Source organism: Lepisosteus platostomus, chromosome 5 (genome assembly GCF_059453375.1).
Source record: "Lepisosteus platostomus isolate fLepPlt1 chromosome 5, fLepPlt1.hap1, whole genome shotgun sequence".
Classification (NCBI taxonomy): domain Eukaryota; kingdom Metazoa; phylum Chordata; class Actinopteri; order Semionotiformes; family Lepisosteidae; genus Lepisosteus; species Lepisosteus platostomus.
The window spans coordinates 48,464,953-48,478,952 of record NC_142615.1 but is presented as its reverse complement, the minus strand read 5'-3'; the positions used below and the strand labels follow the sequence as shown (position 1 = coordinate 48,478,952).

The 14,000-nt window shown below is 40.3% G+C and overlaps 1 long non-coding RNA gene and 1 other non-coding gene across 2 annotated transcripts; one reads left to right on the top strand and one right to left on the bottom strand.

Annotated features, from left to right (window-relative positions):
* The first annotated feature begins 5,955 nt into the window (after positions 1–5,955).
* Positions 5,956–8,298, top strand: LOC148668158 (uncharacterized). The gene is made up of 2 exons (XR_015937087.1): positions 5,956–6,030; positions 7,759–8,298. It is a non-coding gene; the product is annotated as an uncharacterized LOC148668158 (long non-coding RNA).
* Positions 8,299–10,323: 2,025 nt separating this feature from the next.
* On the bottom strand, positions 10,324–10,395 carry trnaa-cgc (transfer RNA alanine (anticodon CGC)). The gene has a single exon. It is a non-coding gene; the product is annotated as a tRNA-Ala (tRNA).
* Between the last annotated feature and the right edge of the window lie 3,605 nt (positions 10,396–14,000).

Sequence of the window (14,000 nt, the reverse complement as noted above, 5' to 3'; positions counted from 1 at the left end):
CCTGTGGACAGAAATGAGCTCCTTTCTTCTCTTTTACAGACTCAAATATGACCAGAGATTCACCTGGAGCAGGTAAAGAGAGAATGAGGACTGTCTTAATCACATCAGTGCTGTTTTAATTCTAGTTTTATTTCTGGTGCTAAACTGCACCTCTCACACACGGTTCACAGTCTGTTTTCTCTCTCTCTCTCTGTTTGTTTCACAGGTTTCCCTTCTTCAGCTGTTCCCTTTTCCAAAACACCAGGTATGAATTAGCCCCTGTTCTGTATCTCCAGGGCTCTCAGTGTGTGTTGATGTCTCTGTTGCTCAGTGGAATCCCAGATCAGTCAGTGAGGCAACAGCTGTGTGTGTGCAGTTTTTTCTGTGTGTCACAATCACACTAGGGTCTTTGGGATCTACCGCAAATGCATCTATCTGAATACTGCAATTTGTCACCGGTGGAGCTATTGTCTCTGTGCCCAGCAGTGGGTCAGAAAAGTAACTTATCTGGTATTCTGCTTATGAACAATCTGTTACAATAAGTATATATTAAATTAATCAAAAGTCAAGAAACATTGTACTTGAACTTTATCTGCTGTGCCTAGTGGGCCGAGATAATCTTCAACTTGTAACAGCAGGTCATGGTGATCTCTTAGTACTGCACTGACCTGTTTGTTTCACAGACTTCCTTTCTTCAGCTCTTCCCTCTTCCAAAACACCAGGTATGAATAAGCCCCTGTTCTGTATCTCCAGGGCTCTCAGTGTGTGCTGATGTCTCTGTTGCTCAGTGGAATCCCAGATCAGTCAGTGAGGCAACAGCTGTGTGTGTGCAGTTTTTTCTGTGTGTCACAATCACACTAGGGTCTTTGGGATCTACCGCAAATGCATCTATCTGAATACTGCAATTTGTCACCGGTGGAGCTATTGTCTCTGTGCCCAGCAGTGGGTCAGAAAAGTAACTTATCTGGTATACTGCTTATGAACAATCTGTTACAATAAGTATATATTAAATTAATCAAAAGTCAAGAAACATTGTACTTGAACTTTATCTGCTGTGCCTAGTGGGCCGAGATAATCTTCAACTTGTAACAGCAGGTCATGGTGATCTCTTAGTACTGCACTGACCTGTTTGTTTCACAGACTTCCTTTCTTCAGCTCTTCCCTCTTCCAAAACACCAGGTATGAATAAGCCCCTGTTCTGTATCTCCAGGGCTCTCAGTGTGTGCTGATGTCTCTGTTGCTCAGTGGAATCCCAGATCAGTCAGTGAGGCAACAGCTGTGTGTGTGCAGTTTTTTCTGTGTGTCACAAACACACTCGGGTCTTGGGGATCTACAGGAAACACATCTATCTGAATAATGCAATTTGACACTGGTGGAGCTATTGTCTCTATGCCCAACAGTGGGTCAGAAAAAATAACTTATCTGGTATACTGTTTATGAACAATGTGGAATATGTTAAACTTACTGTATATATTAAATATATATATATAATATTATATATATACTGCTTATGAACAATTTGTTACAGTAAGTGTATATATTAAATTAATCAAAAGTCAAGAAACACTGTACTTGAACTGTATCTGCTGTGCCTAGTGGGCCAACTTGTAACAGGAGGTCATGGTGATCTCTTAGAACTCCTGATCTCTGACCCCTGACCTCTAATTTTCTGGTCCTAGATCAGCTATCCATTAGGCTGGTTGGGAGAGGAGATGATTGTGCTGGGAGGCTGGAGGTTTATCACAATGGCTCCTGGGGGACAGTCTGCGATGACTCCTGGGACCTGGCAGACTCTCAGGTGGTGTGCAGGCAGCTCCAGTGTGGGACGGCCCTCAGTGCCCCAGTGCCAGCCTCCTTCAGCCAGGGAACTGGACCCATCTGGCTGGACGAGGTGGGCTGTCTGGGGAACGAGTCGTCCCTGGGGGAGTGTCCCTCAGCATGGTGGGGACAGCACGACTGTGGACACAAGGAGGATGTGAGAATCCTGTGTTCAGGTAGGGGAGATAATTAAAATTACAATGATTCAGATAACTTAATCCCACATTGTGGATATGGCTTGCATCTAGAGTGCCTAGATATGTTTGACTTGTGAGGATGTGAGAATCTTGTGTTCAGTAAGTTAGTTAAGTAAAATAATCCATATTCTTAAATTCCACGTTGTGGATATGGTTTGCATCTGGAGTGCTTAAATACATCTTGTTGAGGAAAAGACTGAGCTGGATGCAGAATTAATTTTAAAATAAATATTTATATTTATGATACAGTTGTGAATGCACATATTTACATCCCAGCAAAAATAAAGAGAGAAAGAAGATAAATTCACCTCCACTTTAATGGGTATATATTAATCTCAGTCCTCCAGTAAAATCTAGGGTCCAAACTTTAAACTTCTCACATCAATAAGACCTGTTGTCTGTTTGGGTGTATTTGTCTTGGCCATGATCTTTCATGATTTTCTGCTTCAAATGTTTCATTTTGATTTGTTCCAAGAATGGCTTCTGGTCGGATCCTGATGAACCACTTGGTGTTAAATGTCACCCTGAGCCTCGTTTTCTCCACTCACAGCGCTGCACTGCTCACCCTGAGCCACGCATTCTACTTTCATGCCTCAGTCTCTTAGTTGTGCTGCTGCTGAATAGCCAAGCTGATCAGAATTACATTTTGGGTCAGAACCTGATCATGTAATGGGATTTTAAAGCTCTGTGTGATGCACTGTCCAGATTCTGAATGAACAGAACCACACACTCCTGTCACCTTCATGTCAGCTGTGTTATTGTACAGCTGTCCTTGTTTCATTACGTGAGTCAGTTATAACTGGATTAGTACAGGAAATGAGACTGGTTGCTGTTCACATTGTTTGCTGGTTGTTTCTTACCAGTTCAGATTGAAACGTTGGGCTGTCTTGTCAGGGTTTGTTGCCTTTGACTTTCCCTGCTGTCTTGACAGATCACACTCTCCTGAGACTGTCTGCAGGCTGTTCAGGACAGGCAGAGGTTTACTACAATGGCACCTGGGGCAGCATCTGTGCCAACAGCATGACAGACATCACAGTTGCAGTGATCTGTAAACAGCTTGGCTGTGGAGACAAGGGCACTGTCAGAGAGACAAACTCCAGGCTGACCCCTGATCCCAGATGGCTGGACTTTGTCTCCTGTCGCAAACACGACTCCACCCTGTGGCAGTGTCCCTCCTTCCCCTGGGGTCAGAATGACTGCACAGAGTGACCGGAACCTTCTGCCAGATGGTAGGGGAACAAACAAGTTATGACCGGGGTGAGTGGGGTCAGACATAATTTTGGTGGCTTTTTTCAGACTCCTGGTGTTGTATATTACCTGGATGGATGGTAAGGCACTGCCGATGATGTGTTGGGCAGTTTTGACCACCAGCTGTAGTGCCTTACGGTCAGATGCGGTGCAGTTGCCGTACCAGACTGTGATGCAGGTGGTCAGTATGCTCTCCACCGTACATCTGTAGAAGTTGGTGAGGATCAGTGGGTGTAGGTGTATTTTCTTCAGCCTTCTCAGGAAGTACAGCCGCTGTTGTGCCTTCTTGATGAGACTGGAGGTGTTCAGTGTCCATGTAAGGTCCTTAGAGATGTGAACGCCTAGGAATTTGAAGTTATTCACCATCTCCACCGCAGACCCTTCTATGTAGATGGGGGAGTGAACTTTTCCTTGTCTTCTGAAGTCAACAATATGCTCTTTGGTTTTGCTGATGTTGAGACATAGGTTGTTGGTTCGACACCAGTCTGCAAGTTGTTTTATCTCCTCTCTGTAGGCAGCATCATCGTTGTCAGTGATCAGGCCCACGACTATGGTATCGTCAGCATACTTGGTGATGGTGTTTGTGCTGAACTTAGCAGTACAGTCGTGGGTGAACAGGGAGTAAAGCAGTGGGCTGAGCACACAGCCTTGAGAGGCACCGGCTGTGCCCTGGTAGAGACCTGGTAGAGAAAACCATTTAAAGTTTAAAAAAGATTATCAACAATTACAGATGGAGATATCAGGAAATTTGCAAATCCAGAAGCATAACATTTATGTGCTGTAATGTCCAAAGAAGGTTTAGTAGTCAATGTTTGATCTTGTACTCCTCTCCCTGCATGTTAACCCTGAGTGTCTCTTTCCTCACACAGCCCTATCTAAGGGAGCACTCGCCCCCTATCATGATGCCGTTTACGAGGAAATAGAGTACAAACTGGCCAGAGAGGGAACCTACAGAGCCCCCAGGAGAGGTGAGTGGAGAGAGTCTTCAGGAGTGATTAGTCTCCATCTTCTGAGGAAGATCTGAGGACTTAACACTTGTAGAAAATCTCACCATACTGGTTTTAAATCTGTAGAGTTTTCTTTCTCAACTGCTGTCAAAGTAAGTGAAGAAAAGCATCATAAACTCTGTGTTTCTGTTGACAACCTGGCTTCTCTCCCAGTAAGAGACAGTGCTGACTGACTGTAGGATTTTTTTTCTCAACTGGTGTCAAAGTAACTGACACCACAGTTCACAGTTCCTGATCTGCCTTATACACACAAACTCTGAGATACTGTTCACACCCTGGCTTCTTCCACAGCCAGTGGAAGACAATGAGTCTGCTGTCTGACTGCAGGTAATATTGATCTGTCCTCCTGTTCACAGGGAGATTCCTCTCTGACGAGCTGCCCTCTGGATACGATGATGTGGAGGACAGTGAGGGAGACCCAGTACCAGGTGAGGGGAGGTGGAGTCAGGGGGCTCAGTGTGGGAGTGAGGAGGTCTTCAGTCCAGTACTCACTCTCACCTCAAACCAGGATGCCATTTAGAGAACTTATGTAGAAAATCCTGAATTATATAAATATAACCACACGTGTTTCTTCAGTGTTGCCTCACACTAGCCTTATCTCAGCAAAACTAGACCTGGTCAATTCTGGGGTGGTAAACAGGGTGCTGCTCTAATTGGTTTTGATAGAAAAGGAGACTGCGGAAAAGCATGCTGTAAAAACTGCCTTTCAGATCTGATAAATCAGCGACCCTAGAGTTTTGGCTTAACTATACACCACAAAACATTTAAAATCACACTTTCCAATTACTTTGCAGCTCTATGGTCAAAGTAAGTCTGAGTCCTGAAGTGTAAATTCTCTGTCTCTCTGTGTGGTTCAGGAGACTCGATAACCTCTCTGAAAGAAGAGATCCCAGAGTACTATGATGATGCTGTAACTGTACCTCAGAGTCCAGATGCCTTGTCAGGTGGGTAATTTCAGTCCAATCACATGGGGAAACTCTGCACCAATCCCACAGAGTCTGAATCTCTCTACTCTTTCTTGGATCTCAGCCTCTGAATACAGAGTCTGTACTATTCTCTACCAGTTACATGAATCTGACTCTCTCTCTGTGATCTAAGCCCTGATCACTCAGTCTGGGTCACTGCTGACAGTGTCCGGCTCCTCTTCAGTATCTCATAGGGTTCACATTACCACCCTCTCTGTCCAAATACAGCCAAACTTTCTCTGCCCTGTTTTCCTTCAACATCTTATTTGAAAATCTAGGAATTGTTTTACATTTATTACAGTTGTGAATAGGACTGGAAATAGGACTGGAAACTGCTTAGAGCCTGGAGTTTTAGCTCCTGTGTGATGTTCAGTTAATCAGTGTGTTCTGATGAGCTCCAGCAGTCCTGTGCTCTAGATAACTCAGTGTGCTGATGTGTGACAGTAAAGCTGTGCTCTGTGTGCTTTAGGAAAGCCGATGTCCTCTGTGAAAGAAGAGGCCCCTGAGTACTATGATGATGCCATCACTGTGCCCCAGAGTCCAGACACTGTGTCAGGTGAGTTATTATAAATAAGACTAAGGAGTACCCCCTGTACCAGCCCACAGTAGCCTTTGTCATTAGAAATTAGTCTCAACCTAATTTCATATCTGCAAATAAACACTACCTAGAAGAGAAGAGGTATCTGACAGGCCAGTCTGTGTCAGAATGGCAGAGCCATTCCTGACCTGCTCTTCTGTTCACAGGGAGACTCCTCTCTGATGAGACACCCTCTGGGTACAGTGATGTGTTCAGCAGTGAGGAAGACCCCACTTCAGGTAAAAGGGGCTACAGCCAGGGGGCTCAGTGTGGGTTAGGTAGTTCAGGGATGGGAAAGATAACATCCAGTAATCCATCTCTGTTGCACTGTCATCCAAGACAGGGGGGAATCAGTCATTTTGCAGTAGCAGTAGCTTCACTCTATCATGTCCTACAAGGATCAATAACAGCCAATAAAGGCTGAGTGACCTGAATTGTACAAAGTTAGATCACAAAGATCACAGTGTCACTGAAACCCACCTACTGACACACCTAGCCAATCAGGTTTAAATTGATTAAAATTGATCAGCAGCTGATTAATGATGAGTGAATGAGGTCTGGGCAGAACAAAGCTTTAGATTCCCCAAGACCAGGAATTCTGTTCTCTGACTGCAGAGAGAATTACTAGGCTCAGAAATTACTAGGTCTTCCTCACTGTGGTTTTAGAGCATTGATACTTCATAAGTATAAGTGAATTCTGCACTGAATTATCAATTCTTCCAAAAAGATACAATTTAATTTTAAAACAATCCTATTAAATGCTTTTGAGTACAATATTGTAACATCTATTCTGTATACTATAACTGTTAGTCCACTAATAGCCATTGATATCAAAGCAGATTACTTCTCAGATATGTTCTATTATGCTTGTTTTTGCTATGCAAATTATGATTATATCAATAAATTGTATATTGTCTGGTTAGAATATATGTGTGAGACTATAGATTATTATGTTTGATTAGTTCCTAAAAGTCTACAAGTACTCTCAAAATATACTGCGATAATTTCTGATTGTTACAGAAAATTAAAATCCCCATTAACTACACTATTGTGACTACGTAAGTGTTTTAAAAAATCTAGGTACATGTGGCTAATGTCAAATCAATTCCAATTCCAATTCCAATTACAGTACACGGTTAGGGGCTGCAAAGCAAGGAGATGTTTGCTGAGATGTTGAGGTGTGAGATTCAGTGATCAAAGCAACCATAAAGTTTAGTTAAGTTCTGGATAAATGATTGTCAATCAACCGTCCAGGAATGATAGAAGGTGAGAGCTACTTCTTGCTTCTACTACTTGTCCAGATCAACTGGAAAGACCAGACTGGAGTTTAGTCTTTGACCCTCATAAAGAGAGCTTGCCTTTCTGTTGTTTTTAGAAACTTTTATTTCTTCTTTAGAGAATCCCTTAGTTAAAGAGTGCCTCTCCTGGCTAGTGGGAGCATCTTTAGAACAGGGAGATAGGCTCCCATTCATTTTGTAACAATTGGGTTCACAAAGAGAGATTTAATTGTAGGTTGTAATGTCTTAGGCTTAGAAGGTTTGGTTTCTCTTTCTTTTATATAGGTGTTCTGTAAAAGCTGAATACTTGGTAGCAGTTTGAGGATTTTCTGGGTGGTTAGGATGTAGGTGTCTAAAAAACCTTGTTAGCAAATTTGTAATTGCGTGCTGTATATTTATGTTGTGTGTAATTTCGTGTGTGTAGTGTTGTTAATAACAAATATTTAACTAATTGTACTTTTTTCAATAAAGCTGTTCCAAAGAACAAATCTCTTATGTGACGTTAACTATACCAAATGCTTGGGTATATTCTTGGCAAAATCTTTAAAAGTTGGGGGTTATGATTAATTTATTTTTTAATTTATCTACTCAGTCATTTTTGATATTCACAATTTTCATAATCCTAATATGTAACAATATTATTTCAATAACTGGCTCATTTGACAAATCATGAGTCTGTCTCTCTGTCAGGTGTCCTCCAGCCTGGCCCTGGAGTGGACAGGGTCCTGCCCACACTGCCCTCTGAAGAAGGAGCCCCTGCCCCTGATAGGACTGACTACGATGATGTTGGGCATGACTCTCAGGGAGAGGATGGGCGCTGTGAGACTGACAGGGCTGTCTGGGAGAACCTCCTCCAGCAGGTCTAGACACAGAAGAGCTTCACCAACAGAGTCACACAGTCTTACAACAGTTCTGAGCACTGAGACTGTCTGTGACCTGAGTCCACTTCACTCCACTGCTTCCACACTGACACTGTCTGTCACCTGAGAGCTCTGACCAGTGAGTCACTGTCCTCATTGACTTTGTCTACAGGACCTGCAGTTTGTGTTTTAAAACAGGGAGACCTTAAAGTTCCCTATTCCATTCAGTCTTTTTTCTTGTACAATATGATATGTTTCTGAAATAAAACTATTAATTGATATAGAATTCTGAATGTAACATTTCTGATGTGCAGAAATGTATAGACATTTTCTTAACATTTCCTTTTTAAAAATAAACTTTTTAAAACCATTTTGTCATTCATTTGTAATTTCTTAATTTTGTACAATTAAAGACTTTTAATTAAATATATAAGGAACCTTTGGCCACTCACAATGATAAAATCAACCCCAGAAGGAGAGAATGCCTAAATGTTTGTGATCAATTCATAAGTATGATTTAATCCACACAAGGAACAAAAGGCACTGTCGACAGAGCCAGACACAACACAACCAAAGAGACAACCTGGCTGTTATTTACATTCCCTTCAAATCAAAAGGTTAAGATAGAAACTTTATTGATCCCATGAGAAGAAATTGCATCTATCTATCTAAGACTCCTTGTCCTGCCTTCAGGAGCTGCTCAATTTAAAATGCAGCATCCCACAGCACTGGAGACACCCCAATATTCACTTTATACTGCACCTCAAACCATAGGTATTTTATAGCACCCAGATTGACGAGTACAGAGCACTAGATACAGTAAAACATCTTCATATTTGAAAGAAATGTGAGTATTTTGCACATTTCAAGCTAGAACAAGTAAACATTTGAGGACCTAAGTCAATATCACCTGGAATGATCAATAATGACCAACATCGGCAACTTCCAAGAAAATCATTTTCACTCATTGAATTTGATCTTCATACTCACCTTGCATTCTCAGATATAATACTTCAAAATTACAGTGCAGATTTGGTGGAAAACTTCACAAATCTGTACAATTGTATTTTAATATCTTGGTATATGTACCTTCATTTTAATATACATGTAAGCATAAATGCTGTTCAGTATATTGTACTTTTGTTGTACTTTTTAAAACATTTTACCTGAGGACGCAAGGGGACTGTTATATCTTGTGATACATGCAAGACATCTGTAAAAGAAGGTGACATTTTAATAGAATTGGTGATTAAAAAAAAACACAACTTGTATGATATTATCCCTCGATATCGAAGATCAATTGAAGGATTTGAAGAAACTATCAAAGAAACAACAGCAATAGCAGATGTTTCGGTTTTGAACCAATGATTACACCTCAACAATCAATTCATCCTCAAAAAAAGAAAAGACAGGCATGTTTTGAGCCTCATAATGATCCTCTTCTGGATCCACAAGAAACGTGTTTTGGATGTACTTATAACTTCCATCGAAGAGAGATCTCATCAGTTGCATGCAATTGAAACTTTCGACTTTTTGGATGGTATTGAAAATATTTTATAAAAATAAAATAAACAATTTTATTCTTATTAGAAATGGGCTCACACATCAGAAGACACTAACGTTTATCTTCGTTAGAGTGTGTGAATAACAGTTTAACCCAAAATGTTTGTAATTGTGATTTTGTTAAAATGCAATAAATCGTCTATCAGCAGTAAGAAATTATTAAGAAAGTATTTTTTTTTATTTCACAAACGGTAAGACGTGAAGAGAGTTAACAGTTCGTATCCTTCGCTTTGTCTTAACTGAAGCGTTCCGGATCCAAGCCCGTGTGCAGATGGTTGTGTTTCTTGAATCTCTTGTAATCATCAAAAGTCGTTGTTTAGTCCTTCAGTACTTTCTCAAGTTGTACCATGGATATTTTAAACGATTAATACTATTCATGCTCTTTTGCCTTTTCCTTCACATATGGAAAAAGTTTAAGGTGTTCTTGTTGCTGTGCTCCACACCTACACGAAAGCACATGTAACAGTACAGGACACACAGTGAGGAATTCGCACAGCTTTCAGCTCAGTGCGGAGTCCAGAGGGAGGACTCGCTCGCTGAATGATCTCTCAGGAAATCCCGGGTGAGATTTAACAGGTGATTTCTTCAACAGCCACGACAAGTGTGGAGACGGTCTCTGGATTTCCTGAATATGACGTTAAATTAGTTCAAATCATTTGTTGTAATTAACAGAACTAAATGCTTTGGAGGTACATCTAAAACAGCAGAGCAACACTGTAGCACTTCGTGTGTGACTGAACTTAATTGTGTAAACCTGGCTCTCTATGAACACCTACAAAGAGTTCTCACTCAACAGAAGATTGCGATGTGAGCACAATAATTATAAAGCACGTGGAGATGCCAGGGATTGAACCCAGGACCTCATACATGCGAAGCATGCACGCTACCACTGAGCTACATCCCCACTGGTGTGTGCTCACGGAGAATGCCTGCAATTTCCCACTTTCGTGTTTCCTCTACTACACAGTAAATTCATGGGAATGAAGAAATAAGGAAGAAAAAATAATCGCATTGAAGCTTCCAGAGACTGGGCAAAAAAGAATCAGTTATTTTTATATCCAGTCACACGGGCGACGGTGGTTAATTCCTCGACGGGGGAGTGCTTTTTTACCTCCTTACTCTACTGTCTTTCAATTCTGTTTTCTTTGAAAGCTTTTTGCATCTTTTAAGTGCTCTCGGTTAAACTACGCATAGAACAACAGCAGTACTGATGATTTTCATGGACCGATGCACACTTCTTCTGTACAACTCCAGTGATAAAGCCGTCTGTAAATATTTGTAGAAGAACAAAAAAGGGCGAAACAACACTCCAACCACAGGAATGGTAACCGGAAGGATCGTGTTCTTATTTAATATGTCATTTTGAGATGCCTTGTCAACGCAGACAGGCGTTAGAGCTGAACAAATAATTTATAGTGGTGGTTGTAAACATGGAACATGTTATTTCTATACCAGGAAGAAAGGAGCAGACTCTTAAACTCTTTAACTCTTAAGTTAAAAGAGACAAAAACGACACCTAATCACAGCTAACATTAATTAAAATGACATCACAACAAAAGAGCGGAGCCTTGAGTGAATCAAATTCGTTTCCATTGAATGTCTGTGTCTTCATCTCTTTCACCGGGGTAAAGTAAGCTTGAAGTTCGAAAACGATTTTGGCACGCCTGTAGCATTTTTATGAAACAATTGCTTTGTATATACAATTGCTCTGTGTATAAAGTACATTGTGAATGTTCTCACAGCCTTCAGTTTGTCTTTTTATTCCATGCACGAATATTCTTGTGTCCATATCACATATCATATAACACAGAACGCCTTCAAACCAAATGCATTTTAAAGACCACGACTTTGAAAATTTTCACAACCCCTCCATAAACATATCAGTGAGCTAATTATCCTTTTCTGACAGTCGGGGTTTTGATTGATGCACAATTACGCACCATCTGGAACACTGGGGGACCGCTGTATACTATGTTCACAACGCAGAAATACTGCTCAATAGAGTTTCATGCGAAAAACCCATATATGACCATAGGAAGCAGAACAGCAGTTTCCAATTACCCAGACTGTCAGCACGGGAATAAAGCTTTGTTTTATTTCTGAAACCCTTTCTTTATTTCCTGTTTTCATTCTGCATGAAAATTCCTATTCTTTATTCAACAGCTTTTTAAAAACAGCACCCATGATGTTCAAATCATGATGTCCATGATTGTTTACACAGAAGACTGGCAGAGCTTTGGGTTGTGAATCATTTTTTCTCATGGTTTTATTGAATGTGGCACTGTGCACTAGGATAGGGGGATGCTGTTCACAAGCCAATAGCACTTAAACCACAGCCCCCACAATGCTGCAAGTAAGTGTTTTACACACTAAGCAGGTCCTCTGACCTTTCCCAGCCTTGCTTTGGGTTGTGAAACCTCTTTCAGTTTTTTTTTTTTTCAATACGGCACCGATTAGACATGCAATACACTGGGACGCTGAGGAAGTATTAAGGCAGCAGAAAATGGCAGAAAGGGAGAAAAGGGCTTTGGAACAACAGCGGAAGAAACTGGAAAAGGAAGCCCAAAGACTATCAAAAAAGGAACAGAAAATTGCCGTTAAGCTTTCATAACATTAAATAAAAAAAAGCTTTCATAATACACTGGGATAGGGAGGTCCTCTTCATGACTCGCTGAGGCATTTGTAGCACAACATTTACAATGCTACAACCAAGTGTTTTACACACCAGACAGCCCCCCTCACCTTATACAACCTTGCTTTGGGTTGTGAAAGTGTTCTTTATTTTTGTATGATTTTTTTAAAATATAACACTACAGGTAATATACTGGAATAGGGGGGTCTTCTTAATACATGGGGTACATGGGGATAGCGCCTTAAAAGGAGGCTTCTCAAAGCTCTTTACAGAATGACAACAACAATAAATAAAAATACACAAGATAAAACACAATTACAATATATAGAGGAGACCGTGGATGGTGGTACTAAGAAAAGCAGAGGGGTGAAGAATGGAACCAGTTCAGTAAAGGCTTTTGAAGAATTTGAAGTAGTTTAGAGAAGGTGACTCTGTGATATCCGTGGGGAGAGAGTTCCAGGGCTTGGGGGCAGAACAGGAGAAGGCCCTGTCACCCACAGAATGTAGATGGGCTTGGGGAACAGTTAGGAGAGCAGAATTAGAAGAGAGAAGGTTGCGGGGTGGGGAGTAGGGCGATAATAGTTCAGACAGGTACTGAGGTGCCAAGCCATGCAGAGCCTTATAGGTGAGCATGAGAAATTTCATGTGCATTTTTTCCCCTCTGTAACAAGAAACATGTGCACTCTGAATTGAGTAGGTGTCAAATTTGTAAACCTGAAATTAATTTTTGTTCATATAGTCATTAAGATCCAAAAGACTTGGACAGAGATTCAACGAGCCCAGGCATAGAGACTGAGTGTCGAGCGAGCAGGAGCGGTGAGGAAGGAGACTGCGAGAGCATAGATATAGATACTTTACACAAAGTACAGACAGTGCATCAAGACAATATACTGTACAAACAGTAGACAACGTACAAGTAAACAATGCAGACATGTAAACAGTGACTGCAGATGTGCGGAATAAATAAGAAATTAAGGTAGATGTTTCTATTAAATTAACGGTATTCGAAATGTAGCAAAAAGAAAAGCAATTTGTTTTGTAAAAAAATGAGAGATGATTTTTACTTTATACAGGAAAGGCATGTGCGTCAAGTTGATCATTTTGGATTGCACCATTTGAAAATATAAATTGGAAGTTAGTTTGGACAACTCCTGTTGGATATTGTATTACAAATAAAGTTAAAGATATCATTTCAAATTGTTCATAGGTTTTATCCAGTTAAATAATTACTCTCTAAAGTACTTATTTAAGCATGAGCAGGATGATTTGTGCATTTTTTGTCGGGCTGAAAGGGAACCTTTGGTACATTTAGGTGTGTGTTTGTGAAGTTGTTTTGGACGGACTTGCAGAATTTTGTTTGTAGGCATTTAAAGGTGTTTTTTAGGTTTAAGGACTTTGATATTGTACGGTGTAAGATAACTTTTTTAAAAAAACATTTATTTATAGCAAATTTATTACTCATTCTTAGTACATTTCACATTCATAAAATCAAAATGGTCCAATAATACTCCCCTTTTTAGTACTTTTCAGATGGAGTTGAAATATTATTTAAATTATATAAAAATCAATCAAAAGGAAAACATTTGATATATGTAAAAAATATAATTTACTTCGTTACCTCTGGCAGTTAATTTTTTTCTGTTCGTGTTTTTTTTTTCTTGTATCCATTTCTGCTCCTGTAGTTGTATTTGTAAATTATTTACACATTTAATAAAAATAAAATAAAAAATGTCGGTCGTATACGCTACACTATAATATAACGCAAACATCTATTCTGGACTATTTTTTTAAGATTATTATTATTCGACTAATATTTCTGTGGTTCATAGCAACGGTCACTAAGGAAGTTCATCTGATAACCCGGAAGTCCTCTGTTT